Here is a 16209-nt window from a genome sequence, read left to right on the forward strand (position 1 = left end):
TATAGGGCGTCACGCCTGCCTTTCCAATGTTGTTGTTGTTGTTGGTAATAGTTTAATGGCGTTCATTCAGTATTGAATATATACGCCATATCTTCAGTTTTATAAGAAAATCAGCTTTGCCTTTCCAAAGCGCCTTACTCTGATAATGTATTACAAAAGGCGTCATGAAACGGTAGGTGTACTAGCCTACACCAGGAGCATTGCTTTGTCCTTATTCAAGTCCTAGTACGTACGTAGCTTTAAACTTTACAATCTTCAAACGAGTTTGATGTCAGGAGAAGTATTTAATTTATTATTCATTAAACATTTTTTTAATTCTTGAAGCTTGAAGAAGGAAAAGAGATAGTATTACACGGAATGTCACCAACCACTCGATTCATAACAGAACTGAATCGAAAGGCCAGACATATATCTTTACAACGTTGGCTCTGAAACACAATTCATCATATCTCGTAGGGGTTCGTTAACTTCCCTCCTTTTAATGGAAAGCTGTAGGTTGTTATCTATGCGAGGATTTTATTGCAACTCGATATCAATAATATTTAGATATTCAGAACCCGCTTAGGCCAAATTAAAAAAAAACATGTTTAGCGTCCTACTTTTTTGAAAAATAGGAAGGAGGAAGCCCTTTTTTTTTTCTTCTTCTTCAATATGGCTGCTCAAAATGGCCGCTCGGTACATTTTCCCTGACAGGTCGGGCTATTTTTCGAGATGGCCGCCGACATTTTTTTTATTTATTTTTTATTTTTTAATCAGAAATAGATCCATTTTAGCAGTGTTTTCCATGTTTTTTTCTTTTTCTTTAAAAAAAAAAGGGGAAAAAAAGAAAAAAAAAGATAGGAGGCGGCCCCCAAAAAGGAAGCGGGCGGGGACGCTAAACATGTTCATTTTTTTAATGGCTTTAAGGGATGTTCAAGACAACCTTCTAAAATAAAAACGTAATAGTTATAAAAAAAAAAAGTTATCAGTGCTCTGCAAGAGCGTGCATAAACTCAATATTTTATGATTTGTAGAGTCTGTTTCACAATTTGGGAGCTGCTGACCTTATTTTTGATATTCCTATGATAGTACTTTACAGTTTTAGTGCCATGGGGATTAGATTCATTGGAATGAGTATGACAACATTTATGGCATCGCTATGACCTGAAGTTGAGGTTTCGTTTACTTGACTCCAATCCATGGGTTGATGTTTCGAATCCCAGCCCGGCACTTAAGTATCTCGGCAATACATAAATCCATATTTACCACCCTCCACCCAGGCGCAAATAGATACCTGGTAATTGCTGGGGTTATGATAATTGTAGGGCCTACATGGAGAGCAGTATCAATACTGATGTGGCTACCCTAGATAAATAAGACTAAATTATTAATCAATTGTTATCATCTTTTATTTAGTTCCTTGGAATAAACCATGTATGAGACCGAGCACTACATTAATAATGACATTAGGTCTACCGAGTCCACTTTCCACACGTAATGTGCAGTGTCAGTTCTAAGTAATCATACCGTCCTCATGGCGATCTGGAGGAGGACAATGTGTCTTTCACACTAGCAGATAGTACATTGCTCTTTGATGAACCTGATTGGACTTCATCTATAAACCAGGCGTGTCACACATCTCACATCTTATAACTAGAACGGAAGAGTTTAGGCGCCAAAACCATGTGAACAGCCATGGTGGGCCATGATGGCTGATTAACGAGGTCCCTCGCGAGAGATACTCCTTCTTTATGACCTAAAAGAGATCACTGACGGCAAAAGAATAGAGAGGAAATGGGCTGGACTCCTTGACTATTACTACAGGACCTCAACTTGTCTGGTTTACTGAGACGAGCTTTTAGCCAAATGAGGGGAATAATATTTCTAACACCCTTAAAACGTTGTCTCGGTTTAACTTAGGCTTAATATATAGCTTTCATCATCTCAGATGTCATTTGATACTAACTCCTCCTCCTTCCTGTCTCCGTACGTTATCCAATCAAATGCTGACGGCAGAAAGGATTGAGAGTGATGGATTGCCTTGTATAATAATCGTTGGATTTGATCACTTCAAATGTGTTTTACTGGCTGTGTAGTTGTAATAAATCAAGTACCATTGTTTGAAGTTTGAAGTTTATTTATTCCACATTTTACATCGAAAAACAGTTTAAATTCCTCTTTTTTTTTATAAATAAAAGCGTATTAGTAGATAACTCAGACATTCAAAGAGACAAATTGGAAGCACATAGTCTGAAGTAAAAAGCTATTTTTATTGTGATATCCCATCTTATGTATTCTCGAGACGGGATTATTTATCTCAGTCATGTCATCTACTACCCTGCTATCTCAATATGCTCTTTCAATGTCTGATAATATTGAGCCGGCTTGATGGATGATATAATTTGCGAGACTGACACGTTGGTCATTTCTGGAAAGTACAACGTAGAATATCAAACTCTGGTCTGCACGGTCGATGTTGTAAGAGCCATCAATTCAATTCAAATTAAGTTGAAAGTTTATTCAACACTCTTCATAAAAACATTTGAAATATACACATACGGGATGGAATGATAAAAGAAAAAGAACAAAATATAGTTCTGAGAGCATTTGGGATAGGCAGAAAAGAGGGATTCCTTATATGAAAGTCTAACCCTCAACCCACACATGCCTGGATAATTTTATTTTTTAATACAATCAAGTACGATCAAAGTTACACATTTACTTTACAAAAGAGTAAAAGCTGCCCATGCTATTTTACTAATTATTATAATTATATACTTATTTAACAACAATTGTTTATACTTCATTTTTGAAAAGATTGAGCAAGATGTATTTATTCCTCCATTCACTCCAACGACTTTTCGAATGAACTGTCTGTCTCTCGACTTGATTACGATAAAACATTCCGACAGTGATAGTGCTATAGACCTTCTACACACATCCATCACCTATCAGAGCCATAATGCAATGTTGCAAATTAGATCTAGAGTTGACCTTCAAGGGGAGTCTACATCACCCTTACATTCATGGACCAATAAAAGATTGGCATGTCAAATTATGACATCAAAAACCTCACCCCCACCAAGACCATGCGTGACTCTATAATATCCCCGCATATGAGAACAGTTGGAAGCCCTCGTTGCTTGGGAACGGTATTCATCTATTCGTTTTGATTGTTCGCTCCAATTCAGATTCATTATAATTTCTTTCTTGTTTCAAAACTTGATTAACACTCAAGGTTATCCGGCAAGTTTGTTTCTTTTTGTCATTATCTAATTTGGAAATTGTTACAGTCCTGTACTTTACCAATTACACACCACGCGATTCGTGAGTGCAATGAGAATGAGTAGGTCATGGCTTATCAGAGTGAACGATTGTCTATTTTCACTTTATTTATTTTCGATCATCTGCTTGGGCAAACACGAATAATTGTTTTATAATTTTCTGAATTTCTCTTTTATCTTTCATTTCATCACTTATTTCCGCGACCACCAAAGAACTCTTTGTGTTGCTTTCAAGCTCATTTCATCCATTGTGTGCTCCGTAACATTTACCTCTGCCCCACCCTTGATGGTCTTCTCTATACACTATGAATATGACGGACAAAGAAAGAGGACAAAATATACAGTTCCTCTGGTATACAAAGGAACATCCCTTCACTGCTATTATGTAAACATTTGTAGAACAGGTGTCACATGCATATTCAACTGTTCTACACATTTTTTTACATAATAGCAGTGAAGGGATGTTCCTTTGTCTACCTGAGGAACTGTATATTATGTCCTCTTTCTTTGTCCGTCATGTTCATAGTGATAGTTATTAGTCCTCTCGACTGTGAAAGAAATGTACTATTTGTTTCTCTATCGATGGTGTGGGGAGGGTTTGTCATCTTATTCCACGTCACATTCATCCTATCCCTGTCCTGATTTTCTTTCCTCTTTCTCCCTCTTTTTGTTGACATCCAAATAGGGGTCGGGGCATGAAGCCTCGTACCCTCGTAGGAACGCATTATTAGTATTGTGTGTTGTTTTTTCTATTTTGTACGTCGAATAAGCATAAACATAAGATAACGAAAATATTTTGTAAATGTATATTTTACATTCATATCCACAGAATACGATTTATGAGACAAATATTTTAGATCTATGGGGCACCTTTCCATTATATGTTTGAAAGTAATCCTCTATGAAAAAACCGAAACATTTCTTCTTGAATTTTTCGTTATAGCCTCTATACATTTGTACCTAAATATCCTAAAATTGGTAAATCAATAATGATAAATCAAAATTAGAATATACTTTTTTTGGTGGACAGTTGCTAAAATTGATTTTGATTTATCATTATTGATTTATTGGTAAATCAATAATGATAAATCAAAATTAGAATATACTTTTTTTGGTGGACAGTTGCTAAAATTGATTTTGATTTATCATTATTGATTTATTGGTAAATCAATAATGATAAATCAAAATTAGAATATACTTTTTTTGGTGGACAGTTGCTAAAATTGATTTTGATTTATCATTATTGATTTACCAATAGAAGCCATAGGACTTCTTTCATCGCACCAGAATGAAAAGCTCTGATGACTGCATGTATACAGAAGCTATCAAGGGCGTAGCCAGGACTTTTATAAGATGAGTTTTTTTTTCCCCAAATCGTGAACAAATATTTTGCAGCGAATCAGCGGGGGGGGGGGGGGGTAAGCACTAATTTTGTATTTATTTTTTGCTCAACATCCACCCTCCACCCTCCCCCTTGAGCAACACAACAAAAACATTTTTTACTTTTTTACTTTTTTGCCGGGGGGGGGGGCATAGATAAACACAGACGGGGGTGTTTGAAAACCCAAAACACCCCTTGCTACGCCAATAGAAGCTATACAGTTTGTTACAGTGCCACTCAGTACCCTGTCCTTATATGTTATGCGGCATCATGATACCAATCATGATACCAATCAACCGCTTGCAGGCGATGTTCTTTTCTCCTTTCAAACCGATTCCTAGAGCGTGTAAATCGCTTTCAGGAGATCACGGTTAAAAAACTATTGTTTCTTCAGTGAATGTCAAAAATAACTTACGTCATCAAGGTACTAGTTCATATGTTGACAAAACTGTTGAACAATGTTGATGATGGACTTATGGTCGCTATAGCAACGCTATCAAGCTGTACTCTCGAGATATGCTTTGAATACGGGCGTGTAAACATCAAAGGTAATACAGGTATGATAATATTGATGATAAAAGGAAAATTATTGTAATGGGTTTTAGGTACCCAAATCGTGCTTGGAATATTCCATTCAAGAATCCTAACTTAAACGCCCACTGTACTACTTGTAGCTATTAGCTCCCTCTATATAGAAATGATATAGTAATGATAACATGAAGATTAATACATTTTAAAGATAACAAAGAGGGGAATAGTAGATAAAGAGAAACAACTTATTTGTTAACAGTATTAGAGTAAAAAATACCAAAATCAATCAATCATTGTGTGAACATAAAATCCAAGAAACGTGAGTATACATACTCCACATACGGCACGATATTGTATTAAATCCAATTGATATCAAAGCGTCGGATTATTTGCTTTCTTAACGAATTTGCTCAATAATCACCAACAAAAGCAATTATAAGAATACTATAATAAACAGCAAAATATAATCATGCACTATTCTGGAATCTAAATTAAGCTTATAATGAAGCATGTGTTGTTGCACTTGTTCTTGTTGTTGTTTTCCATTCAATGCTTCTATCTATCTTTCAATTTGAAGCACGATTGTCCTCCCTCCTATAGTCATCTTAATTGAAATCATGCTTGTCATCCAATCCCAGAATAAAAGCCTACTCCATCTCATTTTCTCTTGAGCGACCATTATTCTAATAGACAAGATGAGTCTCCCCAATCCTTGGACTTCAATCACTATAATGGATCATTGTTTATCATTCCGTGATCATGGAATATTCCAGATTGTAAACAATGGAGCCAGCTCACGATACCGCACTGGATTCTAATCAATCGCCATGTTATATTAATTGTCATGGCAGGAAATGTTATCATTTTTTTTTAAAACAATGTACATAGTTTTTAGAATGCTTTTTAGCTACCAATTTTCGGTTAGAAAGGGAACATTTTCCACTTTGGAGGCTTTGACAATATATTGTCCCACAATATAAGATACTCGAGAGAGTAAACTAAAATATTAGAATATTAGTAGTAGTTTTATGATATAAAACAATAACAACAAAAAACAAAAAAACACGAGAGTCTTGTCTTTGTGCTACAAATCACACAAAAATACTTCATTTTAAACTGACCAGTGTTTTTTTTTTCTTCTCTCCATTCAGATTTACCATCACATTTTTAAAGTGATGAAAAAGGTCAAACGAAAAGTTAAATTGTTAAAGGAATTACAACATTTTAACATAATTATTCCTTCTGCCATTTCCTCATTTCAAAACATTAAATGGGTTAGAACAATTCATTTTATGCTTCCACCTATACGATCTGAGGGATATCATCAATCAGGCATCCAACCATTTTTAGATCACAATATGCTGGGATGTCTTACAACCATTTACCCCCCCCCCCCGAGATAAGTTTGAACGATTGTCAGAAAGGAAGAATAGATGTTTTGCCATCATATCCATTACGTCATACGATAGATGCTTATAAATAGCATTAATTCCTGTGATGGGTATCGGCTCATTCCTTTCGTAGTTCTCGGTAACCTCGACGTTCTCTAGAATAAATTACAGGGCCATGACAATACTTAAAACATAATAATGTTCATGAGTATAATATCATACGGAATACAATTTTTTCCAGTATGCATTCTGAATAGAAAATACACAGATGTACTTAAAAGCTCTTCAATAGAAAACAAAAGAAGCCTTTACAAATAGGAAGAGACTCGAGAGACTTTAAAAAGACAGGGAGTATGAAGTAAGGTGAAGGACGAAACCTCCCACTCCCTCCCCCGCTCGGTTTATAAGCGCTTTTCAATTCCTTCACCTTTCATACTGCGAAAGTGCGAAGCCCTAAAGGGTAGTCCTAGGGGGTAGTTGACTGGGGTGGTTATCCGGGGGGTGGATAACAAGGGGTTAGGTGTCCGGATACGCACAATGTGATATGCGCTTTGTAGAATTGTATATTACTATGAAAGAACATAAACTAAACGTTCTTATTTCTCAGTAGACGAGTATTATAATTATAGAGGAGCCTGGATTCACACAGCTATTAAAGATAAACTTGAGTTCTGGTAATGCGATTGCATTGTGAAAGAAAAGGTGTGGAATGGATCAGAAAAGTTGATCATATAGCATGTAAGTAATGGTGTGCAATGCAAGGTTGTGGAGTCATCAAAATCATCATAAATTTGGCAGAGTCTTGGTAAAGTAACAATCACTTACACAGAAAGATGTATATGGGACAACACACATGGTGTCGGGGCTAGTACTACCCTGATTTCCTTATCTTTCTATGCTCTTTACTCAGCCAGTATACATTTTCTTCCAAAATTGTTTGGCACATGAAATTTATTTGTAATCTTGAACATTCAGTGTAAGTTTCGTTAGATTCTGTGAGAATTCATTTTCCTTTTTTACCAGAACTCAAGTTTATCTTTAATTAATTTCCCTTTTTCGTTCTCATTCAAATTACTGCGAGATTTACATATAAAAGCGGAATATTATTATCATTATTATCATTATCATCTCCACTTAAATGTGAAAATAGTAGCTTCTGGCTCTCTGAGCAATCACGAATACATGAAAAAGCTTCATCAATATATCGAAAATTGGCTTTACTTGTACCATGCTTAAAAATTCTATTATTCTGTATGACTGAATATAATACAACAGGTAGGATTCTATCATTCTGTTTCGTATGGATTATAATTTCTGTTTTGTTTGATAAATTAGATTTAGCTTCTATTGTTGAGATTAGATTGATGAGCCCATTCCAATTATAGTGTGTATTGTCATGTTTACCATGATGGCCGGCTGGTGTGTCTTTGCGAGTGAGGAATTACCATACATGTATTCCTCCCATATACCAAGGTCGGTCATAACCATTAATTTTGTCACGACTTGATAGTTGAGTTCTTTTCTCGAATAATTCTGTTTTGACAACTACTGCATTGTTTAGACTATACCCTGGATGGTTAGACCACATTGCATCCACTCACACTGGTCAATGAAATTGACTTCTAAACACGTCTAAAATCAATTTGTTATTCTGTCGAAGAACCTCAGATGTGAGTTTTCCGTCAGGGTACCAAAAACGCAGACTATAATGATGATGGAAAGCCCTATGTCTGCGCACCTAAAATTTCGCTTAAAATTGACAATAATTGTTTATTGTATTCCCCTCATTCTTAAACTCACTTTATTCCTTAAATTCTAGAGAATAAATAAGTGTCCAAAAATTTTTGTCAAAATGCGAGCAAGAACAATATTTCACAAGAATAGGCAGCGGTGTTATTTTACATTGCAAAAACGAAGGTTCCCATGTCTGCGCGCTCATTCACTATACAGCTGTTCGGGATAGCATTACAAAGCTTGAGGGTGAAAAGTATTAAAAATTTCCCACTCCTTTCATGTTTTTATTTTGTTAATGGCTGTAATGGAGTCATATATTTTGTGTTGGTTGCGTGTTTTGATTTTATATAAGAATCGTGCATTTTCTTGTATGCACATAAAAGGGCGCCGCGCAGACATGAGCACTCAAGCCCTACTTGGAAGGCGTATCACTGTGTTGGTTAAAACAGAGAAGGATTGATCATTTTCATTTTTTTCAGAAGTTTCTTGGTCGAGTGGATACGTGACCGGACTGTGGATCATGGTGTTCACGGTTCCAGCCCCACCGCAGCACTAATATCCTTCGGGAAGACATTAATCTACATTAATTCTGCCACTTTCCAACCAAGTGTAATGATTACCTGGTAGCAATGGATTCCTTAAAATGTTTCAGAGCGTTAGAGACAGCTGGGCTAGATCCAGTGTATTGGTAGTACTCAGGAGACGCCTTGAGTACCCCCGGAGATGGAATTGTGCGCACCATTAATATAGTTATTATTGTTACCTGTATTTAGAAAAAGAAAGGGAACAAAATGAGTGACCATTATGGTGATTCCCAAATCGGCATTCTCCGTTTTATGTTCGATGACCATGCAGTGTGAACTATCTCAGCGTAAGTGATTTACTCTCGGTTATAACCAACTGGCCTGGTAATCCATACCTGGAGAAAAAAATTAATAATGTTACTCATATCGTAGCCCGCCCTCTATTTACTGGAGCGTGGAGCATTGATATTTTGTTGTCAGTCTGGTGTATGGAAGCAGCAGTGTGTATGATTCGAGCTCTCACTCGTCCAGACCAGTTACCACACCTTTATACCCCACCATTGCGCATGATCGATTGGCCGACAGGGTACTCTACCCCCAATTGAAGTGCACTGGAGTGGGGTCTGCATGGCGATTCATGATGCGTATCTATGCATGCATAGCATTGAGGGTATTAAAGCATAAGAATCCGCCAATGTTAGAGGTCGTCAAGTTCTTCGCAGACTTCATCATTATGGTCATGATCACTAAAAAAAAAAAAAAAAACTTCTACGTCCCTTTTCTTCTTATTTTCTTTATTCAACTCTCTTCTGTACCATTGGGAGAGCAAATCTCCCTGGTTACATTATTGTTCTGCAGACCGTGTTTTTCTTTTTGATACGGACCTCAAAATTATACTGTCGGCATTTCTATAGATCAATCATATTACTGGTTCATTGTTTGTATGATTAATTTTCATCCAGTCATTAGTATGATCAGTGGGCATGGCATCAACACCATTAGCCAGTACGTAACTCTAGGTCACCCATGAGTTAAGGATAATTATCATTCGACTGATTACTTGTCTGCATTATGTTCCTGTTACACCGACACTAATACAATTATTTAGAGACTATTTGTGGCATGATCAAGGGACCTGCTCACTCATTATGGTCCATAGATGTTGCAAATGCCTTCATTATCTACGGGGTATATTCGTCGTAATAGTTGGAATGAGGAGTTTTCCCGCAAGTCCGGTCTGTATTATGGCTTGATCAATAGAGCGGGCTGTTGGCATCGTAATTCCCAAGCCGATTATTTCCGTCCGGTTGGACATGTTGGATGGGGGGCCGTTGATATAAAACGACACAAACTGACTTGACCTTTTACTCCTCCCAGCCCTCCAGAGTTACCAAAAATAGTTGCATGCTTGGATCTATCGAAATCTTCTTCTCGAGTCTCAAGCCTGGTCCACTACAGGACGCACGATATGGCCCTATAGCGTTGATTCCTAACCGTTTCCCTTTTTTGGGGGGGGGCGGAGGTGTTCCGGGATCTGAGAGGAGAAGACGGACCAAAAGATGATTCATCGTCTTATTCTCCCAAATACATAACCATTAGTACTACTACGCAACCACTATCTATCACAATTGAAATCAATTTGGATACTGTGAGTTAGCACTAACGCTCTTCGTGAAGTCAACTAATGTTAACTTCAACAGTGATAAGAAGAACCTTCTGATATAGCCATCTTCCGTAGATTTCAGTAGAGTGATGCGTACCTATGATGATGTTGATTGAACCTCTCGAAGGACAAAGGAGAATCTCAAGACCTCTCGTAATAACTGACCGATAAGCCTCTACCGATTACTATATGCTAGTAATATAGACTGACTTGACCTAGATGCTTTCATGCGTGTCCTCTTGCTATTACTATACCTGAAATAAATTCTGGAATTCTTGACGTGAGAAGAGAGGGAGCATTTGTGAACCATGTCATGAAGAGTCATGAACATTTTTCCACTTCCACTTCAGACTGACCTAATCACCACTTGACCTACTCGAATGCCCTGCAACCGAAATGGTGCCCTGCAAATGACCGTGTTCAAACTCAGTCAAATTCGTTTAATTCAAAGGAGTTTTTTTCAATCCTTCGCAAAATGCATGGACAGCCAAATCAACTAGCCTGTAGCCAAAACGGAAAGGAAATACTTTGTTCCCCACCCGTCATGCCCGTGTATTAACATTCAAACTCCCCCAGTGGAGAAAAGGCAGAAAATGAAATTAAAAATAGAAATAGAACATGATCCGAAGGGTGATTGTGACAGGTTTCCAGATTCATGGACAGGCGTATAGTCTAATTGAAAAGCCCGAGGAAAGGAATTGGCCTATATAGGTTAGTTTGGGATTTATTTCACACAATTTTTACTCAAGTATTGAACTATAAGACGGATATATATTTCCTCGATAATAAATTTTTCTTATGCAACAGTGCGTGCCTTAATTTGTATTGCTTCTTTGCTTAAGCTTTGCAGTCGTCCATAGTTGTATTCAGAAACGATACAATCAGTCAATAATTTAACATACCATTCTATTTTGAGTTTTTTTCAACGTTAGGAGGCGTGATGGTTCAGTGGTAGAGCACTGGTCTCGTAACTGGGAGAAACAGGGTTCGAAACCAAGTCGATGCCCTAGTGCCCTTTGGTAAGGCATTAATGATCATAACCAAGTCCCTTGGAGAGGTCCCCTGGTTACCTACTTACAAGCATACACATGCTTTCTTAGCAGTCAGAAAAACAAACATTTTAGTACAAGCTTTAAACATGCATTCACACGTTCCTGTGTCTGTTCATGTGCCATGTAAACTGTTACCGCACAAAATCTATCCAACTTAGGAACGTGTTTAGGAATACGCAAGCCATTGCATCGTTTGGTCAAAATTGGGTTTATTGATTCTTTTCTTTGTATTTTGGTCAGCTGAATACCAAGGCACCTCACGCGATCTAGTAATTGCGTTCGTAAGCGAAGTTCTACAGTTGCTAAGGCACCTTGAATAATTCCCTAATCCAATAGACCTCATTATTCATCTTTTTAGTTCAACAACATACTTTGTAATAAATTGATCGGATAAAAAAAAACCGAAGCTTTGAATCGCGTGTTCAAGAGGAGACTTAATTAGGGTTACTATGACACCATAATTGTTCATAGTAGATGCAAACAATAACAATATTAAATGAGGACCTTGATATCATAACACACGTCAAAAACCTGACAGGTTTTTAGGTTGAGTCATTCCCTGACTGGATTACAGTTAACAAAAGATTTCTGAAGCAAAATGTTCGAAAATAGTTGAATATCGCGAGTATTTTGAACCCCAGATAACACCTCCTTTTTTGTGCATCAAAAAAGTTTGAACTGTTTGACATTTAGCCACTGTGTATACTCGGCAAAGCCCATGCAGGTAGATGATCAGAATTTGGAAAAAGGAGTAAGGTCGGTATCTCTTTGCACTTTGTGAAGATTAACTGTTTCAATATTTCATAACATCAATAACTGGTCTATTTTCGTTTAATCAGTCATGATAATCATCATGAATACCACCGAGGATAAACTCAAAATGTATTTTTTATCATGCATTTATAGAATTGAAATATGATTTTACATTAACAAATTGTAATATTTTAATTTTAATAAAATTGCAAAGTCCTAACATAATTCTGGAACTTCTACACCCCACATGTTTCGTTATGAAAATGAGTGATGTAGCGACATAAAACAGGTCAGTATTGAAAACAAAATCACAGGTAATAGGGAACAAAGTGTACTTAATGCAAGTCAAGAAAACTGTATCTATCCTCTCCGAGATAATGTCAATTAAAACAAGTAAATAATTCGTCCTATACTTGTATCATTTGACATTTTAGACGGTATTCACATTACCAGAGTATTAACCTAAAAGAACTTTCCAATTTGATTTTCTTTCTCAAGAATGTTAGAACGGATTTAAGCCTTTTCCATGTCAACACATTAACCAATGCCTTAAAGAATCTAGGACGATATATCTATTCATTTTGCTTGGATGACTGTAAGTCGTGTCGTTAAGACCACAGGGTATGACGTCACGATAAGATTCATAGGAAGACCGTCAGCTGACTATTAATTCGAACTTTCAATTGATGAATTTGAAAGTGTGTCGACAATTGTCGTTGCTTCAAGCTAATCGTCGATTGCCTGAGTATTATTGAAGATGTCACACCGTTCGTGTCAATAACGTCTATAAGAGGCAACATCTGTCGCCATGGTTTTTATGACCTTTTATTTTGACTTAAGGCGACAATGAGAGTGTTATCTCAACCATCGGATACTGTCTTTGGGACCTTAAGCGTTTTCAAAGAGTGGAACGATTTCACTCATTGGCTAATTTGTTGAAGTATAGGATTTTTGTCGATATAAGCAGTTGAAGAGATCGAGCACGAAAGAGGGAGGGAGAGGGAGAGAGGAGAAAGAAATAGCTCGGAGAGAAGAAAGAGAGACAGAGAGAGAGAGAGAGAGAAAGAAAGAATTTGGAATAAAATAGTCAAGAAGAAGGTGTCATTATTTTGTTTGTGTTTATTAAAACAATATTCGGTAGAGTGGTTTTACCCTTTGCGAAAGCAAAACGGTCAATGTTGTCGGTTGTAAATGTACTCCAAAGCTTATTTTTTTCCAACGTATTATATTGGTTTTAATACTTAAATGTGTTTTTGTATGTTTTGAGTAATGATAACTTTCATTGCACTGATATCATCGCGTCGTTAGTGAATATGTCTCAAGAATTGGTGATAGGCAACGAAACCAGTTAATACGTCATTACCAAAGGGTCGTTCTGGCGCCAAATAACTAGTTACCTGCACCGCATGATTGTGACGTCATTTACACTGCTTTTTTGTCACGTCTATGACATGTCCATCAATTAACACGGATTGGTGGTTAAAATGATGCTTAAAGATTCATCAATCAACACGCATCCATGTCTGAATTTCCGAGTTTCTTTATTCGAACGAAGGATTTCAAACGAAACCTGATACCACCAACTTGATTAGTACGATAGATCTTCGCTCTTGTCAGCATCGCAGTTGGATGTATAACAATGTATGCGACCTTTTAAAACTTTTATTTGTGTGACTATCTTGATTTGGTAAGGTCTTCTTTTTCCTCTAAAAGTGAGGTTTTGTTACGTATTAATGGGATGATACTGGTAGGAGGGAACTTCTACTGTATATTGTGTCCCTTAACAAATTTTGATATTAATAAACATATCAGTCCATTGACTCCATTCCCTTTTCTTTTGACATTTCTCATTTATCAAAGCTTGTTTTCTTCATCAGAATAACTATTACTAGGATCGAACAAACCAATCTTGCGCTGTTTCGACGTTTTGACAACAATCCACTTTGACGTGTATTATAGTACTGCTTCTATATACATCGATTAGACTTTAAGTTTATCCCGTTAAACTTCCGAGTTGGATGACACTTTCTCTTCCTTAGTGAAAGCTTTGTCAAGGTTGCTTTGTTTTCTTTTTGTTTTATATTACCTTGTTATTATTCCTTCCTTCTGTGTGGACTGGGAGAAGGAAGCGAGGATTCGAATAGGATAGAATCGGATTTCATATGACTTCGTAAGAAATCTGTGAAGTAATGATGAGTTTATTGAGTCACTTAATGGATCAAAGTAGATAGGTTTCTTGTTAGCTTGCTTTCATCTCTGTATCGGCAACGTTTCACGAAGACATTCATGAATACTACTCCTTATCTAAAGACGTAAACCTCATCTTATGTGGGAAATCTCAATACTCAATGAAATTTGAACAGAGAAAGATAAGTAAAGCACTTGCAAACAGGCTCACTTCAGATCATCGCCTTTTTAAATCATCTAGGCTACAGCCTCCGTTTGAAAAGGTGATGATTAAGTTTTTCCCATATATAACAAAAACAAAAAAACAGAGGATTATCATGTAGTCGAAAAGTAACGTTTTTGTCTCTTGTAGATGTCGCGATTTAGGCTACTGCAAACAACACGACTAAACTCAACCCACTTTCAACTTCTTGCTCTGAGGCTGTTGACACCGCAATGAGATAGCGCGGTCTATCGTAGCACCCCCCCCCCCCTTTTTTTTTTCCAGCGCGCGCTAGACCGCGCTATCTCTCGTGGACCACCCTCAAGAGGTGCTCTAGTGGCACGCCGTTTTGGCTCGCCGTGGCTCGCTGTTGGGCGGACCGAAACGACGTTGTACCTTCCAAACCGCAGAGATAGCGCGGTCTAGCGCGCGCTATCTCTGCCGGTGTAAACAGCCTCCCTGTCACGATGAGAACTTCTTCCTGAACTGGAAAGCTTAGGGATAAAACAAAAAGAGTCCTTAAACCTTTTAAAAGCTCACTGCTCTACCACTGACCAATAACGCCTCCTAAACTGTATTCCACATACATATATTTATTATATTAAAAGTAATGTTTAGTGTAATAGGATGTCTGGAACTTTCTTTTGGACAAAATAGAATACATGATACCCATCGTTTTTTTGGTACGACATGATATGTGAGACGAATGGAAAGCTGAAGGGTTTTAAAGACCTACACCTTTTCTGAGTAATCGACTGACTAGCTTCTCTTTTATCGATCGGGATATTTTGAAGGAAAATAAAAGATCAGTGGTCAGTTTGGTTTCAATCAGTAGGGTCGACATGTTGTTTTCAAGAATTTTGCCACTTAGAGAGTAGAGATCAATCGTTTCCAGAAAGTAATAAGTGGCGTACATTGAACGTGGTCTCTAGGATAGACGTCATGACGTGAATGGGAAACAAGTAACCATACAACTAATTCGGAATCGAAGGGACATATTAATAAGTGTTTCGCTATTTTTATCTCGTCCTGGGTTTCGTCAGTCGGATCCCAGAGCCCTTCAATAATACAAAACATAGTCAGGGTATAGAAATTCATGTTTTTGCGGCTGTTAACCGCGCCTTACGTGAACAAGCCTTGAGTTTGAGGTTTAATTTATTCGTCAAAAATAATTGTTTCATTATTGTTAGGTTTAAACTTAAGGCTTGTTCACGTGAGGCGCGATAAACAGCCGCAAAACTATGAATTTGCAAACCCTGAGTATGTTTTGTAATATCAAAAGGCTATGGGAACCGACTGACGGCACCCGGGACATGCAAAAAATAGCGAAACACTGATTAATATGCCCCTTCGATTCCGAATTAATTGTATGGTTATTTGTTTCCCATTTACGTCATGAACTCTCTCCCGGAGATCACTTTCAAATATTTGAAGTATTTGATTGCCAACAAATTAAATAGTTGCTCCTGCTTACCCACATTGAGAACTATGACACAACCGTCGACTTGAGATTCACATTGATTTATTG

The sequence above is a fragment of the Strongylocentrotus purpuratus genome, unplaced genomic scaffold (assembly GCF_000002235.5).
Source record: "Strongylocentrotus purpuratus isolate Spur 01 unplaced genomic scaffold, Spur_5.0 spur5_scaffold_14, whole genome shotgun sequence".
Classification (NCBI taxonomy): domain Eukaryota; kingdom Metazoa; phylum Echinodermata; class Echinoidea; order Camarodonta; family Strongylocentrotidae; genus Strongylocentrotus; species Strongylocentrotus purpuratus.